Genomic DNA, 11238 nt, shown 5'->3' with positions numbered 1-11238 from the left:
TGCAAAGCACTGTTCTAAGCGCTAGGGAGGCTACAAGGTGATCAGGCTGTCCCACAGGGGGCTCACAGTCTTAATCCCCATTTTCCAGATGAGGGAACTGAGGCCCAGAGAAGTGAAGTGACTTGCCCAAAGTCACCCAGCTGACAATTGGCGGAGCCGGGATTTGAACCCATGACCTCTGCCTCCAAAGCCCGGGCTCTTTCCACTGAGCCACGCTGCTTCTCCATCCACCCCAGCGCTTGGTACAGCCCAGAAAGCGCTTAATAATAATTCCCGTCATCTTCTAGCCTGGGAGCCCGCTGTTGGGTAGGGACCGTCTCTATCTGTTGCCAACTTGTACTTCCCAAGCGCTTAGTACAGTGCTCTGCACACAGGAAGCGCTCAATAAATACGATTGAATAAATGAATGAATGAATTAGAATGGCTCATTTCATGAGACGCAGCGTGGCTCAGTGGAGAGAGCCCGGGCTTTGGAGTCAGAGGTCATGGGTTCAAATCCCGGCCCCGAGATCCCAGATTTGGGCAAGTCACTTAACTTCTCTGGGCCTCAGTTACCTCATCTGTAAAATGGGGATTAAGACTGTGAGCCCCACGTGGGACAACCTGATCACCTTGTAACCTCCCCAGCGCTTAGAACAGTGCTTTGCACGTAGTAAGCGCTTAATAAATGCCATCATTATTATTATTATTTGGGCCAGGAGGGGAGGAGGCCGCGGCAAGTCACTTAACTTCTCTGTGCCTCAGTTACCTCATCTGAAAAATGGGGATGAAGACTGTGAGCCCCCCGTGGGACAACCGCATTACCTTGTATCCTCCCCAGCGCTTAGAACAGTGCTTTGCACATAGTAAGCGCTTAATAAATGCCATCATTGTTATTATTACTTGGGCCAGGAGGGGAGAAGGCTGCGGCGTCACTTAACTTCTCTCTGCCTCAGTTCCCACCTTTGTAAAATGGGGATGAAGACTGTGAGCCCCCCGTGGGACAACCTGATCCCCTTGTCACCTCCCCAGCGCTTAGAACGGTGCTTTGCACATAGTAAGCGCTTAATACATGCCATCATTATAATTATTATTATGTCACATAACTTCCCTCAGCCTCAGTTCCCTCAACTGTAAAATGGGGATGAAGCCTGTGAGCCCCCCGTGGGACAACCTGATCCCCTTGTAACCTCCCCAGCGCTTAGAACGGTGCTTTGCACATAGTAAGCGCTTAATAAATGCCATCATTATTATTATTATGTCACAACTTCTCTCTGCCTCAGTTCCTTCATATGTAAAATGGGGATGAAGGCTGTGAGCCCCCCGTGGGACAACCACATCACCTTGTCACCTCAGCGCTTAGAACAGTGCTTAGCACATAGTAAGCGCTTAATAAATGCCATCATTATTATTATAACTCACTTAACTTCTCTCTGCCTCAGTTCCCTCCTCTGAAAAATGGGGATGAAGACTGTGAACCCCCCGTGGGACAACCTGTATATATGTATATATGTTTGTACGTATTTATTACTCTATTTCTTTTACTTGTACATATTTATTCTATTTATTTTATTCTGTTAATATGTTTTGTCTTGTTCTCTGTCTCCCCCTTCTAGACTGTGAGCCCACTGTTGGGTAGGGACCGTCTCTATATGTTGCCAACTTGTACATCCCGAGCGCTTAGTACAGTGCTCTGCACACAGTAAGCGCTCAATAAATACAACTGAATGAATGAATGAATAGAACGGTGCTTCGCACATAGTAAGCGCTTAATAAATGCCATCATCATTATTATTATGTCACAACTTCTCTGTGCCTCAGTTCCCTCCTCTGTAAAATGGGGATGAAGACTGGGAGCGCCCCGTGGGACAACCTGATCCCCTTGTAACCTCCCCAGCGCTTAGAAAGGTGCTTTGCACATAGTAAAAGCTTAATAAGTGCCATTATTATGTCATTTAACATGCCTCAGTTCCCTCCTCTGTAAAATGGGGATGAAGACTGTGAGCCCCCCGTGGGACACCTGATCTCCTTGTCACCTCCCCAGCGCTTAGGACGGGGCTTTGCACATAGTCAGCGCTTAATAAATGCCATTATTATTATTATTATTATGTCATTTATCATCTCTCTGCCTCAGTTCCCTCCTCTGTAAAATGGGGATGAAGACTGTGAGCCCCCCGTGGGACAACCTGATCCCCTTGTTCATTCATTCATTCATTCCTTCAATCATATTTATTGAGCGCTTACTGTGTGCAGAGCACTGGACTAAACGCTTGGGAAGTCCAAGTTGGCAACATATAGAGACGGTCCCTACCCAACGGCGGGCTCACAGTCTAGAAGGGGGAGACAGAGAACAAAACATATTAACAAATAAAATAAATAGAATAAATATGTACAAATAAAATAAATAGAGTAATGAATATTAAGAGCTTACTATGAGCCAAGCAGTACGGTGGATACAAGCAAATCAGGTTGGACACAGGCTGTCATTCATTGTCTTGTCACCTTCCTTGTCACCTCCCCAGCACTTAGAATGGTGCTTTGCACATAGTAAGCGCTTAATAAATGCCATCATTATTATTATGTCACTTAACTTCAGTTCCCTCCTCTGTAAAATGGGGATGAAGATTGGGAGCCCCCCGTGGGACAACCTGATCCCCTTGTCACCTCCCCAGTGCTTAATAAATGCCACCATTATTACTATTATAATAATAGCAATTCCTTCCTCTCCCCCTCGTCCCCCTCTCCATCCCCCCATCTTACCTCCTTCCCTTCCCCACAGCACCTGTATATAGTATATATGTTTGTACATATTTATTACTCTATCTTACTTGTACATATCCATTCTATTTATTTTATTTTGTTAGTGTGTTTGGTTTTGTTTTCTGTCTCCCCCTTCTAGACTGTGAGCCCACTGTTGGGTAGGGACTCTCTCTATATGTTGCCAATTTGTACTTCCCAAGCGCTTAGTACAGTGCTCTGCACACAGGAAGCGCTCAATAAACACGATGGATTGATTGACCCCCCGGCCCACCTCCTCCCCCGGGCCTGGAATGCCCCCAATCCCTCTGCCCATCCGCCAATCTCTCTCTCTTCCTCCCTTCAAGGCCCTACTGAGAGCTCACCTCCTCCAGGAGGCCTTCCCACACTCAGCCCCTTCCTTCCTCTCCCCCTCGTCCCCCTCTCCATCCCCCCATCTTACCTCCTTCCCTTCCCCACAGCACCTGTATATATGTACACATGTTTGTACAGATTTATTACTCTATTTATTATCTTGTACCTATCTATTCTATTTATTTTATTTTGTTAGTATGTTTGGTTTTGTTCTCTGTCTCCCCCTTTTAGACTGTGAGCCCGCTGTTGGGTAGGGACTGTCTCTAGATGTTGCCAATTTGTACTTCCCAAGCGCTTAGTGCAGTGGTCTGCACCTAGTAAGCGCTCAATAAATACGATTGATGAGGATGATGATTACTCTATGTATTTTATTAGTACGTTTATTCCATTTATTTTCTTTTGTTAATCTGTTTGGTTTTGTTGTCTGTCTCCCCCTTCTAGACTGTGAGCCCGCTGTTGGGTAGGGACCGTCTCTAGATGTTGCCAGCTTGTACTTCCCAAGCGCTTAGTGCAGTGCTCTGCACCTAGTAAGCGCTCAATAAATACGATTGATGAGGATGATGATTACTCTATGTATTTTACTAGTACATGTTTATTCCATTTATTTTCTTTTGTTAATCTGGTTTTGTTGTCTGTCTCCCCCCTTCTAGACTGTGAGCCCGCTGTTGGGTAGGGGACCGTCTCTAGATGTTGCCAGCTTGTACTTCCCAAGCGCTTAGTGCAGTGCTCTGCACCTAGTAAGCGCTCAATAAATACGATTGATGAGGATGATGATTACTCTATGTATTTTACTAGTACATGTTTATTCCATTTATTTTCTTTTGTTAATCTGGTTTTGTTGTCTGTCTCCCCCTTCTAGACTGTGAGCCCGCTGTTGGGTAGGGTCCGTCTCTAGATGTTGCCAATTTGGACTTCCCAAGCGCTTAGTACAGTGCTCTGCACACAGTAAGCGCTCAATAAATACGATTGATGATGATTACTCTATGTATTTTATTAGTACATGTTTATTCCATTTATTTTCTTTTGTTAATCTGGTTTTGTTGTCTGTCTCCCCCTTCTAGACTGTGAGCCCGCTGTTGGGTAGGGTCCGTCTCTAGATGTTGCCAATTTGGACTTCCCAAGCGCTTAGTACAGTGCTCTGCACCTAGTAAGCGCTCAATAAATACGATTGATGAGGATGATGATTACTCTATGTATTTTACTAGTACATGTTTATTCCATTTATTTTCTTTTGTTAATCTGGTTTTGTTGTCTGTCTCCCCCTTCTAGACTGTGAGCCCACTGTTGGGTAGGGACCGTCTCTAGATGTTGCCAATTTGGACTTCCCAAGCGCTTAGTACAGTGCTCTGCACACAGTAAGCGCTCAATAAATACGATTGATGATAATTACTCTATGTATTTTATTAGTACATGTTTATTCCATTTATTTTCTTTTGTTAATCTGGTTTTGTTGTCTGTCTCCCCCTTCTAGACTGTGAGCCCGCTGTTGGGTAGGGACCGTCTCTAGATGTTGCCAGCTTGTACTTCCCAAGCGCTTAGTGCAGTGCTCTGCACCTAGGAAGCGCTCAATAAATACGATTGATGATGACGATGATTACTCTATGTATTTTATTAGTACATGTTTATTCCATTTATTTTCTTTTGTTAATCTGGTTTTGTTGTCTGTCTCCCCCTTCTAGACTGTGAGCCCGCTGTTGGGTAGGGTCCGTCTCTAGATGTTTGGACTTCCCAAGCGCTTAGTGCAGTGCTCTGCACCTGGGAAGCGCTCAATAAATACGATTGATGATGACGATGATTACTCTTATGTATTTTATTAGTACATGTTTATTCCATTTATTTTCTTTTGTTAATCTGGTTTTGTTGTCTGTCTCCCCCTTCTAGACTGCGAGCCCGCTGTTGGGTAGGGACCGTCTCTAGATGTTGCCAGCTTGTACTTCCCAAGCGCTTAGTGCAGTGCTCTGCACCTAGTAAGCGCTCAATAAATACGATTGATGAGGATGATGATTACTCTATGTATTTTACTAGTACATGTTTATTCCATTTATTTTCTTTTGTTAATCTGGTTTTGTTGTCTGTCTCCCCCTTCTAGACTGTGAGCCCGCTGTTGGGTAGGGTCCGTCTCTAGATGTTGCCAATTTGGACTTCCCAAGCGCTTAGTGCAGTGCTCTGCACCTAGGAAGCGCTCAATAAATACGATTGATGATGATTACTCTATGTATTTTATTAGTACATGTTTATTCCATTTATTTTCTTTTGTTAATCTGGTTTTGTTGTCTGTCTCCCCCTTCTAGACTGTGAGCCCGCTGTTGGGCAGGGACCGTCTCTATATGTTGCCAATTTGTACTTCCCAAGCGCTTAGTACAGTGCTCTGCACACAGGAAGCGCTCAATAAACACGATGGATTGATTGACCCCCGGCCCACCTCCTCCCCCGGGCCTGGAATGCCCCCAATCCCTCTGCCCATCCGCCAATCTCTCTCTCTTCCTCCCTTCAAGGCCCTACTGAGAGCTCACCTCCTCCAGGAGGCCTTCCCACACTCAGCCCCTTCCTTCCTCTCCCCCTCGTCCCCCTCTCCATCCCCCCATCTTACCTCCTTCCCTTCCCCACAGCACCTGTATATATGTACACATGTTTGTACAGATTTATTACTCTATTTATTATCTTGTACCTATCTATTCTATTTATTTTATTTTGTTAGTATGTTTGGTTTTGTTCTCTGTCTCCCCCTTTTAGACTGTGAGCCCGCTGTTGGGTAGGGACTGTCTCTAGATGTTGCCAATTTGTACTTCCCAAGCGCTTAGTGCAGTGGTCTGCACCTAGTAAGCGCTCAATAAATACGATTGATGAGGATGATGATTACTCTATGTATTTTATTAGTACGTTTATTCCATTTATTTTCTTTTGTTAATCTGTTTGGTTTTGTTGTCTGTCTCCCCCTTCTAGACTGTGAGCCCGCTGTTGGGTAGGGACCGTCTCTAGATGTTGCCAGCTTGTACTTCCCAAGCGCTTAGTGCAGTGCTCTGCACCTAGTAAGCGCTCAATAAATACGATTGATGAGGATGATGATTACTCTATGTATTTTACTAGTACATGTTTATTCCATTTATTTTCTTTTGTTAATCTGGTTTTGTTGTCTGTCTCCCCCTTCTAGACTGTGAGCCCGCTGTTGGGTAGGGACCGTGTCTAGATGTTGCCAGCTTGTACTTCCCAAGCGCTTAGTGCAGTGCTCTGCACCTAGTAAGCGCTCAATAAATACGATTGATGAGGATGATGATTACTCTATGTATTTTACTAGTACATGTTTATTCCATTTATTTTCTTTTGTTAATCTGGTTTTGTTGTCTGTCTCCCCCTTCTAGACTGTGAGCCCGCTGTTGGGTAGGGACCGTCTCTAGATGTTGCCAGCTTGTACTTCCCAAGCGCTTAGTGCAGTGCTCTGCACCTAGTAAGCGCTCAATAAATACGATTGATGAGGATGATGATTACTCTATGTATTTTACTAGTACATGTTTATTCCATTTATTTTCTTTTGTTAATCTGGTTTTGTTGTCTGTCTCCCCCTTCTAGACTGTGAGCCCGCTGTTGGGTAGGGACCGTCTCTAGATGTTGCCAATTTGTACTTCCCAAGCGCTTAGTGCAGTGCTCTGCACCTAGTAAGCGCTCAATAAATACGATTGATGAGGATGATGATTACTCTATGTATTTTACTAGTACATGTTTATTCCATTTATTTTCTTTTGTTAATCTGGTTTTGTTGTCTGTCTCCCCCCTTCTAGACTGTGAGCCCGCTGTTGGGTAGGGTCCGTCTCTAGATGTTGCCAATTTGGACTTCCCAAGCGCTTAGTACAGTGCTCTGCACACAGTAAGCGCTCAATAAATACGATTGATGATAATTACTCTATGTATTTTATTAGTACATGTTTATTCCATTTATTTTCTTTTGTTAATCTGGTTTTGTTGTCTGTCTCCCCCTTCTAGACTGTGAGCCCGCTGTTGGGTAGGGACCGTCTCTAGATGTTGCCAGCTTGTACTTCCCAAGCGCTTAGTGCAGTGCTCTGCACCTAGTAAGCGCTCAATAAATACGATTGATGATGACGATGATTACTCTATGTATTTTATTAGTACATGTTTATTCCATTTATTTTCTTTTGTTAATCTGGTTTTGTTGTCTGTCTCCCCCTTCTAGACTGTGAGCCCGCTGTTGGGTAGGGTCCGTCTCTAGATGTTGCCAATTTGTACTTCCCAAGCGCTTAGTGCAGTGCTCTGCACCTAGTAAGCGCTCAATAAATACGATTGATGAGGATGATGATTACTTTATGTATTTTACTAGTACATGTTTATTCCATTTATTTTCTTTTGTTAATCTGGTTTTGTTGTCTGTCTCCCCCTTCTAGCCTGTGAGCCCGCTGTTGGGCAGGGACCGTCTCTAGATGTTGCCAATTTGTACTTCCCAAGCGCTTAGTACAGTGCTCTGCACACAGTAAGCGCTTGATTGATTGATTTGGGGCTCAGGAGAGGGGGGGGGGGAGGCCGCGGGGTCGGTCTGCGGCTGCGCGGCCTCGTCACGTGGGCCGCCCCCCGGCACGTGACGCCGGCGCGCGCTCCCCCTCCCACCGGGCGGGGCGCGCACGCGCGCCGGCCCCCTCCCTCCCGCGGGTGGGGGCGCGCATGCGCGGTGCCCCTCCCTCTCGCGGGTGGGGGGGGGGCGCGCATGCGCGGTGGCCGTCAGCGGCGCCGGCGGGCGAGGCAGGACCGGAAGAGGAGGCCGAGCGCGGCAGACAGAGGGCCATCATGGCGGCGTCGGGGCTGACAGGACCGGCCGGGGGAGCGGGGGGCCCCGCCGCCGGACCGGAGATGGTCCGCGGGCAGCTCTTCGACGTCGGCCCGCGATACACCAACCTCTCCTACATCGGCGAGGGCGCCTACGGCATGGTCTGGTCAGTCACTCACCCTCCTCCTCCTCACCCACCCTCACCCTTCATCCCTCTCTCCCTTCATTCCCCCCCCCTTTTAATAAGGATAACGGCATTTATTAAGCCATTACATATTACATCCATTACATACATACACTGCATACATATTTATTACTCTATTTATTTATTTATTTTATTTGTACATTTCTATCCGACTTATTTTATTTTGTTGGTAGGTTCGGTTCTGTTCTCTGTCTCCCCCTTTTAGACTGTGAGCCCACTGTTGGGTAGGGACTGTCTCTAGGTGATGCCAATTTGTACTTCCCAAGCGCTTAGTACAGTGCTCTGCACATAGTAAGCGCTCAATACATACGGTTGATTGATTGATTGATTCCCCCCCTTTAATAATAATAGTGGCATTTATTAAGCGCTTACTATGTGCCAAGCACTATGTACATATTTATTACTTTGCATTCCCCCCCCTTTAATAATGATAACGGCATTTATTAAGCCATTACTATGTGCCAAGCACTATGTTTGTACATATTTATTACTCTGCATTCCCCCCCCTTTTAATAATGATAATGGCATTTATTAAGCCATTACTATGTGCCAAGCACTATGTTTGTACGTATTTATTACTCTGCATTCCCCCCTTTAATAATAATAATGGCATTTATTAAGCGCTTACTATGGGCCAAGCACTATGTACATATTTATTACTTTGCATTCCCCCCCTTTAATAATGATAATGACACTTATTAAGTGCCTACTATGTGCCAAGCACTATGATTGTACATATTTATTACTCTGCATTCCCCCCCTTTAATAATAATAGCATTTTTTAAGCCATTACTATGTGCCAAGCACTATGATTGTACATATTTATTACTCTGCATTCCCCCCCTTTAATAATAATAATGGCATTTTTTAAGCCATTACTATGTGCCAAGCACTATGATTGTACATATTTATTACTCAGCATTCCCCCCCTTAATAATAATAATGACATTTATTAAGCGCTTATTATGTGCCATGCACTATGTACATATTTATTACTCTGCATTCCCCTTCCTAGGCCTCTCCCTCCCCCTCCGTTAATAATGCTAACGGCATTTATTAAGCCATTACTATGTGCCAAGCACTATGATTGTACATATTTGTTACTCTGCATTCCCCCCCTTTAATAATAATAATGGCGTTTATTAAGCGCTTACTATGTGCCAAGCACTATGTGCATATTTATTACTTTGCATTCCCCCCCTTTAATAATGATAATGGCACTTATTAAGCGCCTACTATGTGCCAAGCACTATGATTGTACATATTTATTACTCTGCATTCCCCCCCCTTTAATAATAATAATGGCATTTATTAAGCCATTACTATGTGCCAAGTACTATGTACATATTTATTACTCTGCATTCCCCTCCCTAGGCCTCGCCCCCCCCCTTTTAATAATGATAATGGCACTTATTAAGCGCCTACTATGTGCCAAGCACTATGATTGTACATATTTATTACTCTGCATTCCCCCCCCTTAATAATAATAATGGCATTTATTAAGCCATTACTATGTGCCAAGCACCATCTTTGTACATATTTATTACTCTGCATTCCCCCCCCCCTTAATAATAATAATGGCATTTATTAAGCGCTTACTATGTGCCAAGCACTATGTACATATTTATTACTCTGCATTCCCCTTCCTAGGCCTCTCCCTCCCCCTCCGTTAATAATAATAATGGCATTGATAAAGCCATTACTATGTGCCAAGCACTATGTTTGTACATATTTATTACTCTGCATTCCCCCCTTTAATAATAATAATGGCATTTATTAAGCGCTTACTATGTGCCAAGCACTATGTACATATTTATTACTCTGCATTCCCCCCCCCTTTAATAATCATTATGGCACTTATTAAGCGCCTACTATGTGCCAAGCACTATGATTGTACATATTTATTACTCTGCATTCCCCCCCCCTTTAATAATAATAATGGCATTTGTTAAGCCATTACTATGTGCCAAGCACTATGATTGTACATATTTATTACTCTGCATTCCCCCCTTTAATAATAGTAGCATTTTTTAAGCCATTACTATGTGCCAGGCACTATGATTGTACATATTTATTACTCTGCATTCCCCCCCCTTTAATAATAATAATGGCATTTTTTAAGCCATTACTATGTGCCAAGCACTATGATTGTACATATTTATTACTCTGCATTCCCCCCCTTAATAGTAATAATGACATTTATTAAGCGCTTATTATGTGCCAAGCACTATGTACATATTTATTACTCTGCATTCCCCTCCCTAGGCCTCTCCCCCTCCCCCCCCGTTAATAATAATAATGGCATTGATTAAGACATTACTATGTGCCAAGTACTATGTTTGTACGTTTTTATTACTCTGCGTTCCCCCCCCCTTTTAATGATAATAATGGCATTTATTAAGCCATTACTATGTGCCAAGCACCGTGTTTGTACATATTTATTACTCTGCGTCCCCCCCCCCCTTTAATAATAATAATGGCATTTAGTAAGCGCTTACTATGTGCCGAGCACTATGTACATCTTTATTACTCTGCATTCCCCCCCACTTTTAATAATAATAATGGCATTTATTAAGCGCTTTCTATGTGCCAAGCACTATGATTGTACATATTTATTACTCTGCATTCCCCCCCTTTAGTAATAATAATGGCGTTTCTTAAGCTCTTACTATGTGCCAAGCACTATGTTTGTACATATTTATTACTCTGCATTCCCCCCCCTTAATAATAATAATGGCATTTATTAAGCGCTTACTATGTGCCAAGCATTATGTTTGTACATATTTATTACTCTGCATTCCCCTCCCTAGGCCTCTCCCTCCCCCCCCGTTTTAATAATGATAACGGCATTTATTAAGCCATTACTATGTGCCAAGTACTATGTTTGTACGTATTTATTACTCTGCGTTCCCCCCCCTTTTAATAATAATAATGGAATTTATTAAGCCATTACTATGTGCCAAGCACCGTGTTTGTACATATTTATTACTCTGCGATCCCCCCTCCCTTTAATGATAATAATGGCATTTATTAAGTACTTACTATGTGCCAAGCACTATGTACATATTTATTACTCTGCATTCCACCCCACTTTTAATAATAATAATGGCATTTATTAAGCGCTTACTATGTGCCAAGCACTATGATTGTACTTATTTATTACTCTGCATTC

This window comes from Tachyglossus aculeatus, chromosome 21, assembly GCF_015852505.1.
Source record: "Tachyglossus aculeatus isolate mTacAcu1 chromosome 21, mTacAcu1.pri, whole genome shotgun sequence".
Classification (NCBI taxonomy): domain Eukaryota; kingdom Metazoa; phylum Chordata; class Mammalia; order Monotremata; family Tachyglossidae; genus Tachyglossus; species Tachyglossus aculeatus.
This window is presented reverse-complemented; position numbering follows the sequence as displayed.